General features: G+C 40.7%; 1 long non-coding RNA gene across 1 annotated transcript; it reads left to right on the top strand.

The window, feature by feature from the left end:
- The first annotated feature begins 961 nt into the window (after window positions 1–961).
- LOC118163373 lies at window positions 962–11,947 on the top strand. The gene is made up of 2 exons (XR_004749007.1): window positions 962–1,138; window positions 11,818–11,947. It is a non-coding gene; the product is annotated as an uncharacterized LOC118163373 (long non-coding RNA).
- The last annotated feature ends 2,796 nt before the right edge of the window (window positions 11,948–14,743 follow it).

Raw genomic sequence — 14,743 nt, 5'->3', positions numbered from 1 at the left:
ATTCTTCTCTTTCTGTGGAATATTTTTCACACATTTCCAGCCATCCAAATGGCTGTCTCATTCACTACTTATATATCTTACATGCATGAGTGGTGTCTTTCTGGGGACTGACTTTTACATTATCACCATCCTGAAGAAGGGTGGTTATTGGGAGACATGGCAATTTCAGATGCTGAAGAGCAGGCATTGAAGGCTAACTGTCTCAGTACTATATTATGTATTATTACTTTCTTCTGCAGTACCTGTGTTTTGCTTATATCCTTTGCCTTCCTACTTTTTGATGCGTTGGGCCTGCCAGCCCCTGTCCCTAGAGTTTCTCCATCTGCTATCACGCTCTCCCTGGCACTCAGACCACCCTACTGCAGCTACTGCCACCCCTCTAGCCTTCAGCTCCTTCCCTAAAGCACAGCTGTGAATGTTGTTGCAAGGCCATTACCAGCTCCAGCATACCGGTAACTAAGACTAAACAATCCTGCCTTCTTCTCTGGACACCTCTGCCCTCAGGAAAACATGATTCCTACACCACAACGCCAGGCACGTGCCTGCAGTTTGGTGGTTATCTCAGGCTGGTTAGAAGACAAGCTCCTTGAGGCACAGCTAAACCCTAGGCTATAACCCTACCCTTGTCTGTATCAGCCCTGCTGCACCTTTGGCACATAGCTTGTAGGAACGCATGTAATACCAGCCCACAAAAATCAAGAACTGTTATGCTGTTAAACCCTTTCCAAGGTGCAGGTTTCAAAAGTAAAGTGCTTAAGGACTTCTGAGTCACACTGAAGGAAGAGGAATAAGTCAAGTTAAAGGGTTACTAATGTGTATGGAGAAAATAGTTTCAAAATTAAAATAACTTCATCCAACTTCTCAAAGCTGAGTATAGACAAAATAAGCATAATTTGTCCTGACTGAGTCATTGGAACATTTTGGCTTGCTTGAGTTTTTTCTTTTTCCTTTCCACAGGTGTCTAAATAACCAGATATTTGGACAAATAAAAAAAAAAAGATGAATCCTCTTGTAGACTTCTGGATATGCTGAACACATCAGGACTGCATAGAACTTTCTGCTTAGAAATGCTATTACCTACCTAAACTTCCTAAAAAAGGTCTGCCAACTCACTGCTGAAGCCACTAAAAAGACTGAGGTAATTATTGCCATCTCCTGTTTTATGCAAACTCTATAGCACAATTAAAACTGCAAAATAATACATCACATTCAAAATGAAACAAAAATAAATGAACAAGCAAACAAACAAAACCCACCTCAACTGATTTGGAAGCTTTTGATATCTGCTATTAGCCAGGTATCAGAAGACTAAAGCGTTAAATAGGGAGTATAAATAGATGTGAATTCCATAAGGATAATTACGCATAGCTATAGATGGATGTTTCCCAAAAGGCGCAGAGTTTTCATTTAGTTCAGATGATATACTCTTCATAACTTGGCTACTTATCTGTAACTGTCTTTTGAAGTGCAGAATGCTGAACTCAGTTCTGTTTGTATTGAAGTCAGTGAGAGATTATTCACTCATTTTCTGTACAAAAACTTTTTGTGTGCCAGCACTGTGCCTCCCTTCAGCATCTGAAAAAGAGATGTACACAGCAAATGTCACAGTCCGTGCTCACAACTCAAAGTTTTAACAGACTTTGACAAAAAATAAAACCAAGATGTGATGTCTGAGATTACCACCAAATGTGGTTTATTTCATTTAACAAATGGTCCAATGAAGACCATTGGTCTTTAGAAACAGTAGTTGCTTAACATTTTGAAAAGGTACTGTATACCCAGAAGAATCTACAGAGAAATTGCCATGAACTGCGTATATATCTCAAAATTATGTGTATAAGTACAAGAACAACTGTGCATTAGAGACAATGAGAAAAAATAATGTAATGAGGTAGTAACTGCTTTTTCTGTCCAGTGGAAAGCTTGATTTTATCTCTGTTTAAGTGAACAATTTAATATTTCAAAAAGAAGTCATTCAAAGGTTGCAGTACCCCAAAGACCGCTCATTTGCTTATCAGCAAATCTTCTGAAACATCTTAAAAGGAGAAAAAAAATAGGAAAAGTCTTCAGGATGGCAAAAAAGAAATAAAATCTTGTTCTGCTCCCATGAAAAATGGATAAATGCAATACAAAATCCCAGTTGCTCCATGAATGCATTTCTATTTCTTTATGGCCTATTTCATCTCTCCAGATGAGAACTTACACTGCTGACTCTCCCACCACTACATTACTATTGCAATGGCATGATAATGATGATAGCATTTCAAAGAGGAATCTGTCCCACTTCAAAACATTATGAGTTTAATCCTACTGCCATTGAATTCTCACTTTTCTTGGCTTCAGCAGGATCAGGATGCACATATTTTTCACAGAAATGTGTGAAAAATAGCCCCAAACTCTAGCCATTAGAGACTTTGGTTTACTTGGCAGAGGAAGACAGTATTACTCAAACATGTCTTTGTTCATTTGTTTGTTTTTGTTTGTTCATCTGCACTTTTTGTTCCTGCTGCTACAATGTTTGGAGGAGCTAGCCATTGTAAACGGCATTCATGAGAAAAACATATGGAATCAAAAAGAGTTGGTAATGCACTACCTCTTTTATTTCTGAGATTCTTCCTTAAAACAAAAACAAAAACAAAAACTAAAAGTAAAATGCCCACTCAAGCCTTCCCGATTTTGTAACTATTCTCAAATGCAGTGTTAAGAATTGTTTGCACAAGTTGTGCCAGCTGCGTAGTGGTTAAAGACTTTACCTTTTTCACATTAAAGCAGCAGGGAATGAGACACATGGTGAGGAACTTGCAATTATGAACAACATAACTGATCATCTAAAGACCATCTGGAAAATTTGCCTGCCGATGGACAAACTGCTGGTGAAGGACATTTAACACTTAACACCCAACGCTACATGATGTTTACACAAGTTACAGACTTAGGGGCAAGCTATGTGGCACCAGTAGTTTCTGTTTGGCCTTCCACACTGCTTAAACACATGAACCTACATTTTCAGAATTGTTTCTTCACTTGAAGTAAGCTAAATGCACCGATCAGCTATATTTTCCATGCAAGATTTCCCTGAAGAAGCTAACAAAGTTTCTCTTATTTACTTTGACTATTTTTATTGTTTCTTATGGGGCTGAATCCTCTTAAATTACATATTAATTATAGTACTGAGTTTTATACTTCCTGACTTACAATGGTATATTTGACTAAGAGGAGCTCATCTTTGGATTTTTAATAAAAACAGCTATTCTATCATTTATCGGGAAGTGGAAATATTTTTTTACATATACGATTTTTCCCTTAAATGAGTCATCTCAGCTTAGCCCACAGCATTAAGGTTTCATTCCACAAAGTACTTAAACACAAGTGTAACTTTAAACATATGACTAGTGGTACTGTTTCAAAGGATGGCTCATGCCTGTGCATTTACAAATGCTGGAAAACCTTGTTGAATCAGCAGCTTCAGCAAAATTGGCAAAGCTACATTTCTCTGGATCATATTTAGTTGCTTTACTTTTTTTAAAAGCATAGGTCTTATAAACAAGAAAAACAGTGGGAAAAATCCATGATTCAACTGGCATTTAACAGAGGACATAGCAATTATAGTCAAACATATAGTCCTGTGAAACCATGCCTGTTAGTAGATAATTACTCCCAAAGACAGAAAAAAGATTCATGCTTCACCAGGCAAGTCATCCATTTCTAAACCGATTTTGTTCAAACCCACTAACAGCCTGACCTACAGACTGCATTACTGAACATACACTAGTGCAGTAAAAACCCAGCTACCCAACACTGATCACAAAAAAAAGCTAGAATTTTATCAAAAGATAGCAAAATATTGCTATATAAAAGAGTTTTCCGATACAGTAACACTGAATGAAAAGAGAGTTGTGAAGCCTTTGGGATATATATTTTATTTTTCCATTGCATTTGTCTGCTTTCAGAGCATAAACAAAGGGTTCACGGTGCTTTCTGTCTTTCCCTTGCTTCTCCAGGCAGAAGGATTTCTGTTGATCACTTTAATGTGACATATACATGTTCACTGATTTTGTTAAGAAGAGGTTTGTGTTTTGACACAAACACTGCAGAGGAAGTTGCCAGGGAGCAAAAGGAGGTAGGCTTCATACAGACTTCCTGTAGGCAGTATGTGTATGAAGGATCTCATTCACTTTACTGTCAATTAGGCCGTTCTAGACCAAGTCTTGACCATGCCACAGGGCTGTGAATGGAAGAGCAGCTACCAGCCTCCAGAAACAGAATTCACCCAGAAATCTTCCAGCGTTCCTGAACGAGTGTACACCGTTTCCACTCCTTATGTCAAAATCCTGTAGCATCATTTTCAGTCACGGCTAAAATTACCTTGGATGTGGTCCCATGAGACCTGCAGGTGCTCATCTTTGAAAAACCTGCCTGCTCCTCCCTTGTGTAGCCAGGGGGGACAAATTAAGCTATGCAAGAGCTTAGAGAAACTCCAGTTCTCAAGTTTTTTTGAACAAATTTGAGTAAAATCTCCTTAGATCTCACTTGAAATACCCAGAAAATGTCCCATATCAGCCTGTAACTTAGAGAGGTTTCAAGATTATTGGAAGGACTTAAGTGTTCAGATCTTGCTAATGTTTGTCAGGAACATTGCATGTAAATTGATGGATTAGCAGCTCATCACACCCACTTCTGAGATGTGTATATTTGCCCTCTGCTGATCTGTTCCTGTGACCATTGAAAGGGGGAGCCACTAGGCAACGCTGACCTCAGGGGACCCCAAGCTTTCTCTCAGACTCATTATAAAGATGAAAGCAAGCAGGACTTAGTATAAAAACAAGCATCTTCCAGTGGCCCAGGGTCACCTCTTGCTTTGTCAAAGCAACAAGTCATTTTGAGAAAATACCAGTGGAGGTCTTTACAAATAATTTGCTGTATATAGAAGGGCAGAATTGCTTTGGCACAGGTACGGATGCTGAGGCCATTGCTGCTGAGTTGCTCAGCATATTGTACCTTTTATGCTTTCCTGTGCTGGAGGTTTTTTTGCCTCTGTGTCCTCCCATGACCATGAAAATCCACTTTTAGAACTGAAGAACAAATGCTAAAAGCATATAATGTCATAAACTAAACAAAAAGCCACAATAAAAAAAGTAGGCCCCAAACTAATAAGTTGCAAATACAGCTCTGCATGTGTGGGAGGGACAGAGAATTGAGGGCTGGATTACAATCCTGAACCTTAGCCGGATACTTGTGGTGCCTTTTCTCTTTCAAGGAGCATGTGAGAGGTGCCAGGCTTCCAACGAAACACTAAATATTTAAAAACAACAACTCCACTCATCTGGTGGCTGCAGTTGAAAGAGCAAGCATCAGTCCATTGTTTGGCATCTGCCGTCATCTTGTACACACAGAAAGCCAAAGACTCCAAATAATTTTGTGGCCTGGGGCATCAACAGTAAACAATGTATATTTGATGTGTTGGCCTAATTTCTGTCTGGCGAATCAGCCATTTTAAAGCTATTTGCATCCTTTTTATTTTATTTATTTTTTTGACTCAAGTTCTTTATATGCCCCGTGATCTTTCTCTGTACCTTTCTGAAGTCCTACAGTTGCCCATTTAGGACACTATTCTGAGGAAGAGGTGACCAACGCACTATTTTACACTAAAAGACCACAGTAGATATGATTTTTGCAGAAATTTGGTGAACTCCTTGATTGTCATGACACTTTTAAAATACATTATCAATTTTTGGGGCAAAAGTCCTGTAAGAGGGAGAAAGGAAATATAATTATCCTTGCAGTGGAGACAAAGAATACTTACTGATTGTGGTTCTGCTATGAAAATTAGTGTCCTGAAGGGAGGCTGTAAACCTATTTTTGAAGATCAGTTGGTTTTAAGAAGGACTGTTGTATTTCAGATAATTGCTTTACCCTTTACATATGATTTATAAGCTCTTCCAACACTTGTGGTACCAACATTTGTTTGTGACTTTTATTGCTCTCAGAGCAGTCACTGATTCAAATGACAGAGCTGTTCTTTGGTCTGTGCAAAGCTATATTTTCAGGCAACTAAATCACCCTTTTTTCCTCTCCATTCCTCTGAGCTCCTCTCCCTAGGGCTTTACTTTGCATCCCAGGCTCAACATGGCCAAAAAGCCAACTTTTCTTAGAAGCAAGAGTAATATACAGTCTAAGGAAGCATTATGTAAAATGTAGTAATTTATTAGAGGAAAAAAGCTTGTGATGAGCATACAGGAAATATATAAATGCTGATCCTTGATGAAGGAATGGCAGATATGAAATTCTCAGCAATGAAGATAAAAAAGCTGTTATGTACAAAGCAAACTGTTGAGCGTGATTTATCATTTCATTTTCAAGCTGTTTTACCATAGTGGTACTTTGCTGGTACCAACAGCACTGCTGTGAGGGCAAGTTCCACAGAGTCAAGGCTGTCTCCTGCAGATTATGTCCACGTGTAGATGTGAGGACACGTAAGGGTATGAGTCATAAAACCTAAAAGGCTTAAAGGAAGTAGCTGAGCCATTCCACTAGGGCCTCTGGGGAAGGGAGCAAAGTTAGCACATGAATCCCGAAATGGCCTTGGCTAGGAGACAGTCACTGCTCTACAGAGCTTGACAGAGCCTGGCTCGAGGCCCTGGGGCAGCTGTGGCCATAGCGAACCAGCTGTGGTTTACCACCTTATTGCCCTCCCTCCTACCCCTGCCTTACTCCTTCCAGCAGCCCCCTACCACTGACAACTGCCCTGCGAGGGGAATTAGGTGGAATCATTTCCAGAAGCTCCTCAGCTGCTCCCATGCACAATCAATCGGTGGTGAGGCTGTTAGGAGGTTCATTTGGGCTGTACATCCAAAGTTACTGTTAAATACCCTAATCTGAAAACATTTAAGCATGTTCTTCCCATTGAATGTAACAGCATTACCCCATGCATAAATTTAAAGCACTTCAGCATCAGTCTTAGTAATTTTCTTAGCGTTGCATGAGCTGCTTGTGACAGAGCAAGGCTTTGAACCTCTTTCTTTTGAAACCGAGTTAGGCTGTCTCAACCACAAGACCACAGGTATTTTATGAGACTTCTCATTAATGTTTGCAACATGTTTTAAGGCCTGAAGATTTGACAATGTTATAGAAGATACTGCAGCACTAGCTTGTTTTCCAGCTTTCTAGAGAAACTCATGCTGAAGTTAATGGAGTTTTTGATTCCAATGAGGTTGATTTTCTCTACAGCTGTAATACTGCTACCGATCTACTTGAAACATTTAAATACATGACAATTAGTGGAAAAAAAATCAAAGCTCCTGCCCAGATATTGGGTGTTATTTTTAAAGCTGAGCAAATATTTAAAAAATGTGTGTATTTCCTGTTATTCTTTTCCACCCTTCCATAAAAACCTTCTGTTTGCATGTAAAGGTCTAGTGAATGTGGTTAATGCTCTTTTCTTGTATTTCAGAGTCTGTAGATAATTTTAGGCTCTGAAGAAAAATAGTTCAATTAAAACATTTGTGCATCGTACGTCCTTTAAAAGATGCCATGAGAGCATTCTGTCTCCTGTTGAGGCCATACAGATTTTCAGTAAGTTTGCATAGGCACAGGAACACAGATTCAGCCAGGCTGGCTTCAAGTCCTTTTGTCTGGTGTTTTCTGGTGCCTGAAGACCTAAGTCCGTGGGTGAATAGGAGTTAAAGTGATTTAGGTAGGACATGGGCTTCCTGAATCAGGGTCTGGGTATGAGTCCACGTTTGCGTGCCTTTGATAAATGATGGCTGGAAACAGCCGTAACAGATGGAGCAGATGCTGTTCCTGCTAATTTTTCAAAGTGCTTTCCCCACTACACCTTTTCTTTGCTTGTGTTAAACTCCCAGCAGTTGCTTTCCATTTGGGAACATGATTCTTCTGTATCTGATCACACTGACTGGTGGGGTGTGTTCCAGCCAAATCTTTCTCCTTATGTGCCATTTGGGTGGGGAAAAAAGGGCCAGGTAAAATCTTCTATTTCTGTATACAAAAATCTTGCCATTTATTTTAAGTTTCTATTTAAGCATTGACACTGGTGAGTTTTGTAATTTTACACAAATCATATTTGTGCTCAGCTTACATGAGAGTCAGCTTCACAGCCAGGTAAAGTGACCCAGGGGAGGTCAATGTAAATTTATAATCCAATTTCTGTTAACTATGACATATATTTATAATACATTTATATCTTGCAAAACAGTTTTGTGATCCTCTTTTAAACCATATGCTACTTCAGCACAAGGTGCAGTGGAGGAAATAATTTCTGTGCAGTGATGTGAGACTCATTTAATAAAACCACCTTGTGGACTGAAAATGTAAACATGTAGTAGTAACTCAAGGCCTATTCCCACATGCTTGAATTAAAATAAATTACTCAATAAAGCTTAGAGGATTTTTCTTTGAGTAAAAACTTCAGGAGAAGACCTTTTTACTTGCTGTTTATCTTGGTTTAGTACAGCACGATCAGCATACATGTATCCCTGCATCTTTATATGTAGACATATATACACCTATAGCAGCAGGCAGTGGCAAGCAACTTTCATATAGCTAGAAACATATGAAGATTGTTTTAAACCTGAATGGAAAAAGGGAGGGACAATCCAAGCACAGGATTCAATGCAGCTCCCATCCTAAGGAAATAAGTAGCGCAGGAATCTTATACTTGAAAAAAAAAATCTATAAGCAATCCAAAAGAAGCATTGGTAAATGTGCTTCTTGCTAACTTTACTTTGGTTACTGACAAACCGACCCTAAGCACAGCCCTCTTTATACCATACATATTGTGCTATGGCCATCTATAAATATACATAAAATTAAATGAATTTAGCAAAATCATTAAAACCACTCTGGCATCCATCTCTTCATCTATTTTTTTCTTACTCTTTTGTACTCAGAAATGTTTCATGGCTTAGAAATTTTTCCATTAACTGGAGTTAGCAATTTATTTTTATTTCAATAGTTATTTCAGATATTTAGAAAGGAAATAATATACTGGATAAAGAAAAAATATGGTATTTCTCAACAATTCATATTATTAACCTTTAAGTGGTGAGGAGATGGAACTATAGAGATGAAATGAATTGGTCCAGGTCACCAAGAGACATGGTGACAGCACTGAGATCACAATTCATATCTTTTTGATGTTTCCTTTTCCTTGTAATCCAGTATTTAATTTAAGGCAAAACTTTCCGTATAGTCAGTCTGTTCTGAAACGTCTATTTTTGTTTTATTGAAGAGAAAACTTAATAGCTTTATTCAAATCAATCTGAATTCATGAAAATATTACATGAAATGACAGTACAGCTTGGTCACTCAGTTCTCTCCAAGGCACAGGGAAGGCACAGCCTGGACGTTGTTTTTCCAAAGCAATGAAGCCAGGAAGTTCCTCAGGCTGTCCTCTTTACTCCATCCAGCCAAAAGAGATTCTCTTTGTATACCTAGTATTCAAGTGAGGACTACGCAGACCTATTTCTCTTACCAGGGTACACCAAAATCTTCCATACAGTCACATATAGAAAAGAGATCCATCACTAACAGTTCTGTTATCAAGGTGAGAAGTAGGATGTTGATTCTTGTGCAACAAGTTGCTCTATTAGTGTGACTTTTTAAAATTACATGCTTAATGGAACCAAACCCAGTTCTGTACCTGACTCACACTGAGTCATTTAATTTACAGCTGTTGCAACTTCCCAATGAACTTTAAATACTCACTGACCTTACCGGGAAGCTCTAAATTCTAGTTAGGTAGGGTCAGATTCTCTTGCTGTCATGGAAAAAATCCCTACTGACTTCTGTGGACCATGTGTGTGAGTAAGGTAATGCTTGGAAAGTCATATGTAAACACTAATTTTTTAGTAGTGGCAGTAGCCGTGATGTACTCTGAATCATTATGAATGAGGTCAGGGAATGACCATTCCCCTAATGATCATCTGCGGATTGTCAATAAATGCAAAAAGTGGATTTTTTTTAACCTTACACAGGCTTTTATTCCTAATATTTTAAATTTGTCCATTTTTGCAGCTTTAAGACACTGCAATATGCTGACCCCTCTAAAAATTGGATTAGGAAGAAAAAGAACTTTTTGTGGCCTTGAACAGAAAATCAACTTTTTAAACTTGGTATGTGACCTTTGGCTAAAAACTTGTTTATTCATCCCTCTAGAGATAAGTGACAGTGGTTACCTCTGAGGCCAAGGGACCTTCTACCCAAGTCTGATTGTAGTCCTACCAACCAGCAGCCCATGATGGAGCTGCTGGGGGACACCTGCAGCTGTGTGCCCTGAAGGCCAGGGCCAGGCAGAACCAGCGAGGCAGCAGGAACTGTCTGTTAAAAGACTGTCTAGGAATGGCAATTGGGGCTGAAAAATGCAAAAAGCGAAAATTCTGTCCCTGCAGTTCTTGACAGCTTTGCTACTACCTGGTACATGGACACTGGAGCCAGAAACTCCTCCAAAAACATGCTGCAGCCACATGATGTAAAGCGATAATCTGTTCCAAACTCACCAAACTCAAAAATGTTCGATGTGTTTTGATGTGTTATCCTTATGCAAATGTTTGTTTGTTTATTTATTTTTGGTGTGTGTGTGCGCTAGATCAACCATTGTCTGACACCCTGAAGAGAGCTTAAAATTTGAATACAATCCATATTGTACACTTTGGCTAATTTGTGAGAAATGTGATCATCTATCTGCCATGCATGACTCAAATCCAAGCTGGTGACCTGGTAGCAGGCAGGTTTGGTATTGAAATCTGTGTCTAAGAGGCAGGTCAATCAGACTGTGTTTAGACAAAATGGTCAATCTGGTGTTAAACCAGGCTAAAGCCAACACACTGCTGAAATGATGCAAACTTTCCAATGATTCATATATATATATAATATATATTGTCTTGGAAGGGGAAATTTTTCCCAATAGACTTTATGTTGTAAAAGAATCATGTGCTGCTTCTGCTGGCCAGCTGCTAGGATAAAATCCTGAAGGTGACATAAACACTGTAGCATCCTCTGCTAACTTGACAGGGGTGCAGCTGTGGGATTCAGACTGCTTTAAATCTTTGCTGATGGGTGATGTGGCAGTGCATGGTGCCATGACCTGCCACGATTGTAGACCATTACGTGGTCTAAACAGAGCTGTGTCCTGCCAGACCATCCATGTGAACTAAGCTGTTGTCCTTTTAAAAATCTGGTCTTGAAGGGAAAAAAACAAAACAAACAAACAAACAAAAAAACAGGGAATCAACAACAAACAGTTGTTCTGAAAACTCTTTGATCAAATCACGGTTATCACTGGAAAACCTAACTGTTATCACTGGAAAAACTACTGAATAAATGTGCACTTCTGGAGAGCTGGTATTGAGCCTTTGCACAGCAACATAGCGATGAACTCCGCGTGTGGCTGCAAGCATGGAAAGGGAACCAACATGTTTCCTGATACTTCGTACTGGAAAAAAAAAAAAGTAAACTAATCCATAGAGCATCTGAAGATGTGCATGTAATTTTTTGATTCATAGACATCAGAGAGAGAGAGAGTTTTTTATTTTTTTTTTATTTTTTTTTTTAATTTCTTCAGGCAATGAGTTTATTTTCTTGAACAAAAACTACCTTATTCTACAAACAGAACTAATTGCATCATGTCAACTGACTACTAGTTAATCTCATCTCAAATAAAGAAGGCATTGAGATTATGTGATTATGAGAAAAATCAACTCAAAAGAACAGTTGCAATCTGGGCTTTAAAAGAGCACAGGTAAGCAACTTGGCTAGGAATCCATTTGAGAAACTGAATATGTGCTTCTTTCCCCTTTTCAGCCTCACTTTGTTTGACCAGAGCAGGCTGTAAAGCAGTTGGTGTTAAGGGATGTAATAATGTAATCAAAGAACACAGAGTCACTACAATATTGTCCTGCTGACAAAAACAAACAACAAAACACAACAACAAAAAAAAGTAGATTTGTCATCTTGAAAATTACAGAAAATGATAACAATGAATAATGGATTTATCAGATCGGCAACCTGCTAGCAAGTGACCAGATCTGCTTGTCTGACTCACAAAATCTGGTGCTCATCCTATCCAAATAAGACACGGGGACTGGCCCAAGACGTGACAGAGAAGGATGACAGCAGATGACTGCTCCAAACACCAACGGTGAGACACATTTGCTTTCCTTCCTGCAACCTTGGGAAGCATCTGTGTAGTTAAGACCGAAGCACTGTGACACTAACTGTTGTGAAACCATTAAAAGGGCACATTGCAAGGCCCATCTGTTCAGTTGGGCCTCCGCAAGGGTTGAGAGATGCTGCTTTGTTGTTTTTGAAGTGTGAATGACACGTTTCAATGGGGAATCAAGAAATTTTGGGTTGCTCCACCAATATGAAAGTTGTGGTGAATTGCATTTTAATGTTTCAAATATGCAGAGAGGTGAACTGACAAGCATAGTATTTCACACACCAAAAAGCAAATGAACAATTTAGCTCTTTACAGTCACGAATTAGAAATACACCTTCAGCCACCATGTGGCAAACAGGATGAACAGATGACTAGTTTTTAGGTACATATGCAGAAAGGCCTTTCTGTTTTTCACCACTGCTTCCCAAACCTAGAACCTGTGAGGTGCCACTTCTTGACTCCGTGGCCAGGCTCTGCAGCAGGGCAGGCTCCCTATGCAGTGGCTGGAAAGCCAGTCCCACCGGGCACTGCACAACCACACACAGAACTGCCAGTCCCTACGCTTTCAGTATATGTCTAGGGACAGCAGATGGGTGGAGATGGGAGCCTCTGAAAACTGTGGGGTGCTGGACAGTCTGAAATCCCAGCTGCTTACCCACTCTCAGATACTGCCACGTGAAAATTTCACAGCGTTGCTGTCACAGCAGAGATCACTCTGCTCTTCTTTGCTGAGGAAGCTTTCTACATGTTGCAAAAGGGCTTCGTGCTGAAATTTGTTGCTGAGCCAGATCCACTAAGTGAAGCATGTAATAAAAATACCTGTTTTCTCCATGTCTTCCTGCAGCATCACTGATGGAAAATGGTCTTACAATGCGTTTAGGAGAAGGGAGAACAGTGGGGGGTCAGTATGCTGAGCATGAAGCTATGGAGGTCAGCACTTAAACCTCTAAGTAGAGGCTGACACTCTCAGGGTTTACACAGCCCTCAGGAGGTGGCCAGGGCAAAAGTGAAATATTTCCTGTGAGGAAAGTGAGACTGAGGTACACTGGACGGCTCACTGTAGCTCCCAAGTGGGAACAGAAAAACAGAAATAATCTGTTATGGTGAAATGGCCACCACACCCAAGGACTCTTCTAAGTGCAGGATTCAGAAATAAACCAAATACCAATACTGGGAGAAGAGCGGTTGATGGCAGCCTGCAGCGGCTGCTAAAATTGCCACAGGGCAGTGACTCACACGGAGCCACCACTGAAGTGCCTGGCCACCACGCCACCCTTGGGCAGGTCCTGGTCGTGGGGCAGGACAGCGGGCGGCCCCCTGATCACCAGCCTTCTGCCCACCCCTTCAGAAACCACAGCGAGGAGAAATGTCCCACATGTCCGCCTGTCCTTCCCTTCCACACAGCACAAAGCCACCTCAACAGCAGCCCCCCTCTTGCACATGGAAATCCTGAGCCTATACAATATGCTAGTTTTAAAAAAATATGGTTTTGAGAGTTCAAAGACATTTTTTTTTCCACATATGCACAGCATATATTGACATTTAATTTGCCTTTTTGTACACAGTGTGGTAATACACCGACCCCTACAGTGTTTTATATACAACTATAAACACTACAAAGCAACTGTGAATGTGAAAGGCACAAATAACACTTAGTAGTGTCAAAAGAAACAAACCGTTGTAATCCTGGAAATCATCCCTTTGTTAAAGTCTGTACAGTCTATTGACTCTGGCTTTATTGGAGTCATTCATGTAGCAGCCACATTTGTCATCATACTGAACTTTGGAGGTCCACACAAGAAATGCCAGTGTAAAAGACAACATTTAATTGTTTTGTAGAAGAAAGGAGGGTCTGTATCTGTTTTTGACCCCACTTCACTTTCTTTTAGCGTGCTGTGCAGAAACACCACGTAGATATTTCAGTTGTGTTTATGTAAAAGTGTTAATTATCAAAGTATAATGCCATACATCACGACACGTATGTTACAGGGGCTGTGTTCAGCATGTTTTGAAACACACTGTCCGGTACGTGTTTATAAAAGTTTTCTAATCCAAAATGCACAGAGTAAACTGAAGCAATCACGACACAGCTGTTCTTAGGAAGGCTACAGCCAAGGAGGGGTCCAGTTAGGTGATCGCAGGCTTCTCGGTACTGCCAGGGAAAATCACCTAGTGTTCCTTTCAAAGTCGGGATCTTGGAAACTTCACTTTCTGTGTGTTGGTTTTATTTATTTATTATTTTAGTCAAACGCCCGATCCCTCCCGGAGCAGCCTCCCTGTCCCGCCGCGGCCATTTCCTCCCCGGGCCGCCCGGGGGTTGCCATTTCGAGGGCAGCTCAGCCCCCGAGCCCCCACGGGGACTTTCCCCTCGGCACTTTTCCACACGCGGCTCCGGGCCGGCAGCAGCCGCCTCCCGCTGGGCCCTCGGGCCGAAACCCGCAGGCCCTCAGGTCAGCTCCGGACGGCCGAGGGGAGCCGGGCGGCAGCACCTGGGGGCGGAGCGGCGGCGGGGCGGGCCCGGCCGCGGCCCGCGGGAGGAGCCGGCCCGGGGGGACGGCCCGGCCGGCG

Source organism: Oxyura jamaicensis, chromosome 3 (assembly GCF_011077185.1).
Source record: "Oxyura jamaicensis isolate SHBP4307 breed ruddy duck chromosome 3, BPBGC_Ojam_1.0, whole genome shotgun sequence".
NCBI lineage: Eukaryota > Metazoa > Chordata > Aves > Anseriformes > Anatidae > Oxyura > Oxyura jamaicensis.
The sequence above is the reverse complement of the archived record's forward strand: the minus strand, read 5'-3'. Positions and strand labels throughout refer to the sequence as shown.